Source organism: Branchiostoma belcheri, unplaced genomic scaffold (genome assembly GCF_001625305.1).
Source record: "Branchiostoma belcheri isolate BF01 breed outbred unplaced genomic scaffold, Haploidv18h27 scaffold4, whole genome shotgun sequence".
Classification (NCBI taxonomy): domain Eukaryota; kingdom Metazoa; phylum Chordata; class Leptocardii; order Amphioxiformes; family Branchiostomatidae; genus Branchiostoma; species Branchiostoma belcheri.
The window spans coordinates 7,142,735-7,155,759 of NW_017804020.1; the positions used below are offsets into that span (position 1 = coordinate 7,142,735).

Here is a 13,025-nt window from a genome sequence, read left to right on the forward strand (position 1 = left end):
CACCGATCTTGTGCCCTTGGAAAAGGCACTTTTCACTACTTTTCTCACTTAGCGCAGGTGAAAATGAGTATTGTGTTGTCCCCTGTGTTGGTGGCGTCATTATATAAGTTGAAAGAGTGTGCTGTCACCACGTCTAAAGATACTATCATTAATATCCATACGCTGTACGTTTCTGTGAGTCTGTTTTTCCGGAAAGCTGCGCTCACTTGGTGGCTTTATTCGGTGGTTATAGCAACTGACAAGGCTTTATCACACCATATTCACCTCGGGGCGGGTCATTAACCCTTAAATATTACATACTACATTATGGTTGAAAGGAGAGATAAAGAATTCATTTTTCTTGAAGTAATTCTTTAGTAATGACACATGATAACCACTACTTACCCCTGCCAGGACCTGGTCCAGAAGATCCACGATGTTCACGGCTAAAGTTGCAGCAGTCGCCGCGTCTCCCTGATCTATCTCCACCTCCGCTTCATAAGCCAGAGTTAGAGTATCTTGCCACAGATTTAGTGGGGGCTTGGGCGGAGGCAACACCTGTGGGATAAGTTTGAATGCCCATTGATAATTTCCTGGAAGCCAGAACTCGTTTTCCGGGCCGCAAGAGCTCTTCTGATGTAAATTACCGCTACGGGGGAGTCTAGCCCGGGGGAGTTTGGCTGGCCCTACAAACGGTAGTAATAGGGCCGGACAAACCCCTCGGGCTCAACTCCCCCGTAGCGGTAATTTAGAAAGGCGGGCGAAGGGTTCTTGGCTGCCGAAGGAAAACGGCTAACGGTCCGATACTAGTTAGGTATCCAGGGAAATTGATAAGAGCACCCAACTCAACTGTAATCTGTCTTTTTCTTAGCATATCTTACTAATTGTTGGCATTTCGCAGCCGAGGGGGAGGGGGTACTTTGTTTTTGTTTTGTTGAAAAGTACTTGAATTACTGGTCTTGTTTTCGATGCTGGGTAGTTCTCTAGAAGTGATACTATGTTGTTATGTTTGCTGGTATGCAGGGTTGTGTACTGAAGATGAGCTTTGGTCAGTTGTGGCCCTAACCTGGTATATCCAGTCTATCGTGGTTGGAGCAGGCTGTCTTTCACGAATCATGGTGGGCCTAATCCATCTCCCGCCGTAAAAAAACTTACCGGGCGAACCTCGGGCGGGCGGGGAAGAGCTTCCGCAGCCCCGAAGAAAACTCGCCCCAACCACGATAGACTAACTTTATTACCTCCGGGGAAGGAGATATCCTTCCGCGAGGAGGTTTTACTATGGTTCGAAACATTTCTGTCAGCAGCTGTTTCTCGCGATCGGATTTGTCTGTGGTTCGGTATACGTATTGCTATTGGGCTGCAGATGATGCAGAACGTTTTTGTTTAATTGCATATGTGTTTATGGGCGTCGAAATAAAAGGTTTTTAAGTGCTCCGGACACCCCCGCCATGCTGAAAATGGTAATTACCATGTTGTTAAGAAATGGGGCGGTTGCAGTTTTGGGTCTTAGCATTCAAAAGGGGTCAAACAGAGGGGTGTCTGGTTCCGATAAAAATTTTGGGTGACGGCGCAGCAATGACGGCGCGGGATGACGGCGGGGGTAATGGCGCGGGTGACGGTGCAGGCTGTCAGACTGTGAGACACGTCCATACCGAACCAACCGTCAGTAGCCATCAAACACATACAAACATATTACGCACATAACTTTCATACTACACACAAACAAATAACCTAAACCAATAGAACACAAAAAAACCCGGAGGTTTGAAATCTACGATTTCCCTTGTTCAGATTATTGTAATTCGCCCTGTGTGTGTATTGTGTTCTATTACAATACCCTCTGTTCATGTGAAATGCAAACCTAATTTCTTGAGGGGATGGCAGGTAAAGCTGACACAAACGGATCACTCACCGAAGCGTTCACGTAACATTCAGAGAAGAAGCCTTTGTCTCCAACTGCCTGGACTTTGATGGTCACTGCAAAATGACTGTCAATGACACCACTCTCCAAACGATAGGGTCCTGCTACAGACTCCCGTTGCGTTGTGAGCAAAGTGTTCGAACTGAAGAAACTGTAGTCTATGTCCTCTTCCGACGACACCTCCACTGGCACTTCGGCTGCGATAGTGAATCCTGCATCAGCTGCAAAACCTAAAACAAGAATTCGGAGATCTCATACCTCATTAAATATATGAGTTTTTGTAAATGTTTTTACACAGTACACTACAGTACAGAACAAAATAACACAGGTTTTTATTTTCAAACACACCCCAGCTTTTCTGCTAATACACACCTAGCACCTTTGGTCTGAAATAGGTCAGGCTGTAATAGATATGGTCAACTCAGGGGTCAACTGTACATGTAGCCTATTCCAGAGGGAGAACCTCATTAATCAAACCGCGCTGCCTGCACATCTGTTTTCCCTGCTTTGCAAAAAGATACAAATCCGGAAGTTCTGCTGCAGTATCAAGGTCAGCCACCAGGAGGCCCATATTTGACCTTGACCTTTGGCTTCCTAAGACCTACCAGCATACCAAATATCATCACAATCCATAAAGGCTTTCTGAAGTTATGCTGACTACAAATGTGCGGAAACACACACACACATACACACACACACACACACAGACGCGCCAAAAACAATACCTCCATTTTCCATGGAGGTAAAAATAAATATGATGCATATGGTAGTAATATTGGCGACACCTCAGGGGCGAGCCTAATCGTATATATTTGTATGTAAGTCGATGTCGTATGTTAGACATCCAGGTAATAAGATACGCCAAAAAACTGCAGTTACTCAAGCAACTGGATGATTTTGGAAACGGTTAGACGTTTAAGGTTTCAGGTAATGTCATGAAATCATAGCCTTGTCTTGTCTCCTCTCTTCGATCATATTTATCTGCCATGTTCCGCCATGGCAACAGTCATCTTTCCACTAGTGCACTGTCAGAGGGCAACAATTTTTTTTTTCAAAATTACGCGGAAATTAAGGCGCGCGCTGATGTCATCCATAAAAATTACTTACTATGGCCTTACTAATATAATTACATCAAATTAAAAGTGTGGTCAAGAGTATCCATCTCCATACACAATTACACTAGTAGAAACACAAACCCTACAAGGGGTCATCCCCTACGCTACACCACATTCACATGTAAGACAGAAACTTACAGAGCAAGTCTCATACCAAGAACAGTCATGGATTGGAATACTTTACCATCCCACATAGTCACAGCGACAACAGTAGATAGCTTTAAGCTTGGGCTGGCCCAGTACCTGGGCCATCCCTGCCCCCAGATGTAACCAGGACTTCAAGTGCGGCCATGTAAATAGAGTATAAGCACAATTTCGGTTTTTGCACTTTGTTGTTTTTGTGTTTTTCTTTTCAGCACCATCACCCCACCGGCCGCACTTAGCCGTGCACCCAGCACCCTGGTCGTGATGCCCCAGTGAGGGGTTTTGACCAGTATTACATAGAAGTAGAAGTAGAAGTATTGTACATACCTGTTTTGGGTATAACGGAACAGTTCACGTTGTATATCGGAGTGGAAAGGACATGGTATTCCGTGAAGCTCCAGATTGAGCCATCTTCCTCAGCTGTCCCCGTCACACGAAACCTGTACTTTTTCCCCGGTTCCAATATGTTGTCGTCTACTTTGAGGCTATCGTCATCGATATCTGTAACGCAGTTGTTTATAACAATCATTATCATATAGCCGGGTGACGTTGACCAATCAGAAGGCTCCATTCCACATTCCTTATGACGCCGTTATATCACAAATAGAGTCAAAATCGGGTATTTATTCATCCCAATCCATACATTAAACAACCCAATAATCACCCGCATATGACCTCAGGTGACCCAATAGAACATGGCTCTAGTTCTAAAAAATAAAAAAAATAACTTGAGTTGTGTTCCAATGACCTCGGGTGTACGGGTGTACAATGTACATTGTGTCACTTACTGCATCAGTTTGGATAGGTCATCGTGTAAGTTATATGATAATAGCGTTAATGACCCGCCCCGAGGTGAATATGGTGTGATAAAGCCTTGTCAGTTGCTATAACCACCGAAGAAAGCCACCACGTGAGCGCATATATTCAATGTCAAACAACCACGATAGAATCACAACGAGTGCTTGTTTGGTTAAGATGATAGCTAGTTATAAAATTGATACAAGAAGATTACAGTTTAGCAGTATTGCAATGCTTCAGTCGTACTAAAATTAATTGATCGCAAAGAGTATTAAAATGTCTAGTGGAACATATGCACATTTCTAAACAAATGTTGATTCGTTTCACTATTTTTTCCCTTCTGTATTTATCATGCACCAATTGAACAGCCCATTTATGGTCTGAAACATGTACCCTAAGATGATTATGACCATATTCTTACAAAGACCGTGGTCGTAGAGGCCTTCTCAAGACAAGAAAGTCTCGAACATCTCGATAGTTGAAGTAAGCATACTTTGGGGATTACTGATATGCTGTATTAATGAATATCTTAAGATTAACCGTTGCCTTGTTTTCAATGTGGTGGTCTCATCATACTAAATGGAATAAAGAGAGCAGATAGCGAAATTAAAAAACAGCCATAAACTGTCTTTTAAAGCCATCCAATGCAATTCGGGGCGACAAAACCTGATTTTCGACTTTAATTTTCTGGTCATTCTATAATTAGTAATGCGAACAAACCCCATCCCAGCGCATACTAATTTCTGTGCGGCAAAAATGTGATGTTGCTGATGGGAAATGGTTGCCCTTGTTTTGTATCGTAGGCTGCATGGTTCTAGCTAGTATGTGCGGTACCCAAAAGATAAAGACATGTAGCTTGTTTGGGGGCTATTTCAAACGTTTTTTAAACGTTTTTTAAACGTTTCTTAAAAATATGAAACAATGCCAAAAATGTAGTATGAAATGGTAGTAAATGTCAATATCAGACAGATTTCCTCATCGGGAATATTTGCTTTTGTTCCGCCGCCCTGAAATTGCATTAGATACATTTAAACTCTAACTGTCTGCCAGGCCTACCTTCATCTAGCAACACAGCTAAGTTAGGAATCTCTGTAACATCTCCGGTTTCAACGTTCTCTTCGAACAGTTGCCAGCGGTAATCCCAGTCATCCCTGCCACAGACAGCTGAACAGTGGACTTCCGCCTTAAACTCTTTCGTCACTTTCAGAATGTTCAGACAATTGTCCCTGCATCTGAGATGGTCAAAAGATTATAATTATATAATTATCAACGAATGGATGGTTGGATGAATGGATGGATGGATGGATGGATGGATGGATGGATGGATGGATGATAAACAAACTATGTGGGTATTTATGATTGATATTTGTTTCTGGCTATTGTCAAATATAAGAATTTACTAAAGGGATTATTAATCATCAATGAATTAAAAGATTGAGATATAGAATGGTCAAACTTTTCGTGGTAGATATTTGTTTTGGGCAACAACAGTTGATACGTAATTACCTTATTCTGATTCATTCTCACAGAATATTAGGTACATGTACTATATTTCTTGTATTGAAGATGAATCGCATTTTATGCTTGACTGTATATTATATGATAACGAACGTAAATCACTGTTCAGTTCAATTAAGCTCGACAAAAATGTAAAACATTATCAAAGGAAGACACTTTTAAATACATCATGTCATGCACAAGAATAGACGCCATCAATGAAGTATGTACGTATATTTCAAAATGTTTCAAAAAGAGAGAAGAAGCCATTAGAACTTAGATCGATACCACTTTATATATATATTTCTTTTTTAGCATTGTATACCTTAGACCTGATGTTAGCCTTTCTTTATTACTATTGTTGTAGTACTCTCTAGTACATTGTACTTTGCACATCCATGCATTTATCCCCCCGGGGAATGAACATGCAATAAAGTTTACAATTTGTGGCAAGAACATCTGGAACATGTTTGTTCATGACGTACCTAATTGAAAACACAGGCAGTGGGCCTCCGCCAATGACGTGCAGTTCCTGCGCAAAGCTCACCGAGGCCGTCCCAACAGTTACGTTCACTTTGATGACGTAGATCGCTCCTGGATCCATCGTTGATTGGTTGAGGCGAATGGCGCTTCCTGCTCCAGAAAGTTCCTGAAAGTTGACGTCACTACAGGCGTTTGTGTACACGTTATTGCCGCTGCTGTCACGTGACGAGGGACTGTACTGACCAATGGGAGCAGGGGTAGAACTAACCAAAGAGTTGGTGACATTCTGGCGGCAATGCCAGGAGTACGTCACTCCCTGGTAGCAGCTGTAGGGAGGGTCGAGGGTAGCTTCGACGAGTACTGGCTCCTCGGCAGTTCCGACGATTCTGAGATAGTCCCCAGTAATTTTAACGGTACCAGGTTCAGGGCCTAAAGCACGGAGAAATATTATGACATATTAGAGTTTCCTCATTGCCACAACTGTTACAATATATGTTGGAGCATTTTCTATCTTGCTACATTAAAAAACGTTCTTCCCCTCTAGGTGTATATAGGGGACTCTGGTTATGTACCAGATAAAAGCAATATGAGTATATGACTAAAATTGACGTAGACATGAAATATAGTATGGGTTCCTATAGCTACGAAGCGCTAGAAAGATGTGATTCATGATCAGATAGACATATAGAAGTTCTTATTCAACCTTCTATTACTCTTCTGGAGTTAACTTTTATACACGATGGATTTATCTTCAATCTCGAATGGATAAACAAAACTAAGGTCATGTTGATTTGATTATATGAATGACATCCTCCGGGAGCCCCAAAACTGATGCGAGCATGCGATTAAAAGTTTGGCAAAAAAAGTTGTCTTCATCATGAAATCTACGTGGTGATGGGGGTTGAACAAATGACTTAACACAAAGAGAATAATAGACTATTAATTTTGATTTCTTCAAACTTTATTTCTTTTCCTGGAATTTCGTCTGGAATTCTATGACATAAGTATCAACAATAGAATCGTTTTCCAATATTTTTGCAATTTACGGCATATATTTGCTCAATGTAACGCATATATTTGCAGCTGCTTTGTACGATTTCTTTAAGTAAGTTTGTACAATTTACAGTATGGTCAAAACATTTGGGGGCAGGCGACGGACGACAATTCATATAATCAAATCAACATGACCTAAATAAAGCACTTGTAAAATTACAGTTATGTTCTATGTATACTTACATGGTGTCGGTGTCACGGTTTGTGTCACGGTTTGTTCAATATGAAACCCGCTCAACAGAAACAATATAGCTGACACAGTCACAGTCTTCATGCCTCTTTGGTCCTGTTATTTCGGGAAGTAATTATAATATTTATTCATTCAGAATTGTAACATGACAATACAAAGTGTACACTAGGCAGCAAGCATGCTGATAGCGTGCACACCAAACACATACCTGGACATATGACATAGAAAAACAACAATAAATAGTTAGAACAAGATATATACACAAATAACATTATCTAATAAATTACACCTGCAATGAAAATCAATGTTATGACTGTACAGCAATTGAATGTTTAGTGTGGCTCAGCTGGAAGAGGCACAGAATCTTGTTGATTGGGCAATGAACGTGTGGAGTGCTTCTGTGAGTTTTGTATTTGTGTCAAAGTTATGAGCTGGAGAACCCTGGAGCAGAACAGATGTGGTTAGGTGATGTTGAGTAAGGTGTTCGACAGTGGAGGCAAGGGTGTTGCGTGGCTCAGTGTGGAGAGGGCAATGTAACAAGTAGTGTGGTACTGTTTCAGAGGGGGCCCCACAGGCACACGTCTTTTCTTATAATTATAATATTTTGTATTCTGTAGAAACATTTCTTGCGTTGCTAACTGTTCTGTGCCATGCAGTGGTTTTATGAAGTCGTATTAAGCTTACATCGAATCTTATGAATCTTATACGACGAAGATAGCTTCCATATATGCATCTGTAGACTAGGAAGCGGTTGAAAACTACTGGGACAAACCGCAAGATGCCATAGTATTTAACGTTAATATTGTAAAACACATTGTGAAAAAATTATTCTAATAAATATCTATTCTAATGGATAGAATAGACATTGGACCAAATAGATGCTGTCTGTATATGTATATAATTGCTCAGATGTACCCCTGCAAGATGCCATAGTATTTAACGTTAGTATTGTAAAACGCATTGTGAAAAAAAAAACAATTCTAATAAATATCTATTCTAATGGATAGAATAGACATTGGACCAAATAGATGCTGTCAGTATATAATTGCTTAGATGTACCGCGGAGTCTAAATACCCCACCAGAAATACGCAAACAGAATCTTGAGGCATTAAAATCACCATCTCTAACGCAATCGAAGTGCAAATGAAGGTTCAGTTGTTTTATAAAATCCATCGAGTTGTCAGTACGAAAGCGTCATTAACAGCCTCCCGTTGAATTCTGGACTAATTTCCATATCCCAACAACCTTACATCTTGATGGACTTATGTCGTAAACTATAGGTAAAATGAAATAAGAAATATGCCCATGTAGCAGCGATAGAGGACCTAATTCTGAAACTGCAGCCAGATTTCTGCTGAAATCTGGGAACAGGAGCCAGATTATGTAAAATTCTGAAAAAATGGGTTATTCCCCAAGTAGTCCTCGATGGCTGCTACGTATACATATTTCTTACATCATTTTTACCTATAGTTTTAAATATTAGCCCATCTAGATGTAAAGTTGCTGAGATATGGAATAAGTCCGGAATTAAACTGGAGGCTGCTAATTTCAATTGTAGAACTAGAAATGGACAACGTTTACAAATCAGTATACATGTAATTTAAAGAATCAACAGTGGCACTGAAGCAACAAAAAGTTACAGAACCATAGATAGAAAATAAACATTGTCACACCTTGTTTGGAAGTAAGCCAACGTGTCACCACATTCTGCACAGCACGCCGTCCATTGAGTGGAACCAGTGTGGGTGTGATTTATACGAGACTGTACTAAACTCAGGAACATTTGGTCTTTTATCAGTCCACAATAACAAAATATTAATTTTCAACGCACGTCAGGGCAATTTGAATTGCGTGAGAAGCTAACCTTGAACTTCAAACTGTAGCACTTTCCCTGTCCAAGTATTTTAATGTCTAAGACTAAGTGCGTGTTTTGAAACGTTTACTGACGAAACTATCCAAAACTGCAGCGTAATTGTACTAAGCAACATAAAATTGTTGTTTGCGTCGGTGAAGGTTAGACATCCAGGCACTTGCGATTTGGTGCTCCTGGCCCCAAGGACAGAAAACACTTAAGCTCCTGTTCTGAAACAACAGGAGCTTCTTTCACTAATTTGCATTATCCTTGTCTAACTTCTGTTTCCTTTTGGGCTTTCAAAAAATTCGTCTTAACTTATTTGCATATCAATCAATAGTTCGTGCAGTTCTCCTGCAGTCTCTTAGTGTCACCGACGAAAGGTAGTGGATTCTACCTGAAACTTCTGGCCGTTTCCAAAATCATATCCAGGTGCTTGAGTAACTGCTTTTTGGCGTACAATTGTGGTTTACATACTTAAGCATTCAATGTAACAATGTTTTTTTTATTGTTCACACAGTATAACATAGTACAACACAAAGTGGTAGCGTACTCAAGTATCTGAGACTTATTTCAACGCTACCACTTACACATGATGTGATCATAAATTAGCAAAAAAATCCAATATGTAGAAAATACAGATTATGATACATATGTGACACAAAGAAATATAAAAATGTTGGAAACACATCATCAATTTTCCACCCAGTGACATATGGAGTGAAAAGGACGGACACATTGCAAAATAGAACAAAAGAGATAACAATGTTTAGAAGCGACGTGACAAGCTTCACTGGGTCAGTCTACTGCGGAAGACCAGAGTGACTGGTCGAAAGCTCTAGGTGAGAGATTTTTTTGAGTTGGACCAAAAGTTTAACTTTAAAATGTTTAGTTCTGTTTTCTTCCGTTGCCACTTCCGTATCGTCCCACAGTTCTCGTCATTGTTTTTTTGCCTCAACGCATCATAGAAAAGCTTCCTATGAGAGATCAATAGAAATTGGTCTAGAATTGGCCTGTATAAAGTGCATTCCATTACATACATTGAATATTTTATATGGCAAATGTTAAGTCAATTTGACAAATTACGCATGCACTTTTATCTGAGATTGCAAGATAATGGAATGGGGCACAGTTATTTACGCGATTGAAAAACATAACAAACGATGAAAAAGCCTGAATATGAAGACAGGAAAACTTGGCGATGACAATCAGAAGCCATGTAAGAATAAAATAAATCTATTAGATAGACATATACCCAAATGCTGTATTGTGAAATATTTCATATTCATGTTATTCATCTATGTGAGCAACGAAATCGCAAGCGTGATTTTGCAAATGGCTACACATTTGCCACATGAAATATTAAACACATAATTGAAACCATGATATTTTGTTTTGAAGGACAATTTTGCAAAGTGGTAGATGTAAATGGTAAACGTTTCATAACACGCACTTAGATAACAAACAGTTTGACAAGCAAAGTGCACTTTTGTCAATTCCTCACTTGTCACGCAATTTAAAATGCCTCGTGTGGACATGACACTACTTTGCTATTGTATTGGAATGACAAAGTACCGGATGGCACTGTCTTTACACCCTGACATTGATGGCCAGTACATTTCCATCAAGACCTTGAATTTGGGAGTCATCTATCATCACTTTTGACAGGTATGCGTTACGATTTCCTCATGCAATGTTTGGGTGTTGCTGTAGTAACGTAAAACGTAATGTTAAAATTAGGATGTTCTATAACATGTAATCCTATAACAGGTAGCTGATGTTATGGGATTCTTACCAGTTAGCACGGAGTTTAACATAACTTTGCGTACTTACTTAGTTATACTTACTTAGTTCTCCATCGCCTCCATACACTTGGTCTTCCATGGCCCTTCGCAATTCTTTCATACGGTGTATATAGACTGAGATATACAATGCATAATAAATGTTCAAAGGAAGCAACAAAACGTACTTTTGATTGCTTACAGCAGACCGAGAGGCCGATTTCGTTGCCGCCAAAGTAAATAAATCACTGTCTTTTGAGAGTTTGGCAAAAAAAGGTGGCTTCATTATAAAATTTGAGTGGTCATGAATTTTGAACAAATGTCTAAACACACAGAGTATGATATGGCTAGTAATAGACTCTTCATTTTCATTTCTCCATATTCTCTTCTTTTTTCGTTGCAATTGATTTGGGTGTAAGTATCATTTCTTATATTGTTTTGGCAGCTGCTATGTACGATTACGTAGTATGGACGATTTTTCTCAGGGGTGGGGGGACGAAAATCCATGCCGATGCATTCAGGAGTGATGTATTGCTATATCGAATGATTGAAGTTAGTTATCTATGACACTCATGTTAATTTTTAAACGCTGAGATTGAAATTATGTGAAAATTTCAAAGGTACGAATCTGAGCAGGTACGTTTACAATATAGACTTAAATGCAACGCATTATAACGCCCTGTCCATTACTTTACTCTTACACCAAGTCCGTGAATAGTTTCATCAGGTTATTAAATGATTGAATAGAAAGTTCTTTATTCACATCCTCAACAAAGGTCGACGTTTCGCTGACCATGTTAGGTGTTACTGGTTATGTGCACTGAAGCTAGGTGTTACTGGTTCACTGTGCACTGAAGCTAGTGTTACTGGTTCACTCTAGTCTGCTAGGTGTTACTGGTTCACTGTGCACGAAGCTAAGTGTTACTTGTTCACTGTGCACTGAAGCAAGGTGTTACTTGTTCACGTACACTGAAGCTAGGTGTTACTGGTCACTGAAGCTAGGTGTTACTGGTTCACTGTACACTGATGCTAGGTGTTACTGGTTTACTGTGCACGGAAGCTAGGTGTTACTGGTTCACTGTGCACTGAAGCTAGGTGTTACTGGTTCACTGTGCACTGAAGCTAGGTGTTACTGGTTACTGGTTCAAGCTAGGTTGGTTGAGTAACGCTAGGTGTTACTGGTTCACTGTGCACGGAAGCTATAGGTGTTACTAGTTACTGTGCACTGAAGCTATGTGTTACTGGTTCACTGTACACTGAAGCTAGGTTTACTGGTTCACTGTGCACTGCTGCTTCACTGTGCACGTTGGTACTGGTCTGCTGTACACGCTATGTGTTACCACTGTACAGCTACGTGTCCCAACTAGGCACTGTGCACTGAAGCTAGATATTACTGGTTCACTGTGCACTGACGCTAGGTGTTACTGGTTCACTGTGCACTGAAGCTAGGTATTACTGGTTCACTGTGCACTGAAACTATGTGTTACTGGTTCACTGTTCACTGAAGCTAGGTGTTACTGGTTCACTGTACACTGAAGCTAGGTGTTCGTACTGTACACTGAAGCTAGCTGCTGGTCATATTAGTCCTGATGTGACAGACATCGTTATTCGTTTAATGCTCCGTATTCACACTACCTCACCGTCTGGCACTCACCGGCTGCTTGGAGTGGCAAGTTGGCATAATATCCATGTTCTATCAGTTGATATGCTACAGACGGTTCTTTAATAACCTTTTTCCTAAAAAACTATTCTCATTGCGCTGAGTAACTGATTCGTTAATGTAGTTAAAATATAATACTACAATATTAACAATTGCATTTTATTAGAGAGCACTTGAAGGACCTTAAGTGAAAATTGACGGCACCAGAGTTGTTGATGTTGTATATATTCTGTGTGATTGTGATTCTTGCAACAACAAACTAGTTGAATCTAAACATACATCGTACACCGCAATACTTGTATATTCCAATGTTGATGCTAGTTTTTCCTAATAATGCTATAGGTGATATTTGTGCGACATTCATATTCTTGTTTTGCGATTAATTCACTCAGACCATTATGATTATTTTGCCGTAGATGCTGCTAAAGGCATGCCCGTAGCCAGGATTTTGAAGTGTTGTGTGTTGTGTGTTGTTGTGTGTGTGTGTGTGTGTCTGTGTGTGTTTATGTGTGTGTTTGTGTGTGTGTGTGTGTGTGTGTGTGTGTGTGTGT

At 40.1% G+C, this 13,025-nt stretch overlaps 1 protein-coding gene across 1 annotated transcript in view; it reads left to right on the top strand.

The window, feature by feature from the left end:
- Positions 1–13,025, top strand: part of LOC109477089 — a 185,930-nt gene that overhangs the window by 134,222 nt on the left and 38,683 nt on the right. The window lies entirely within an intron of this gene.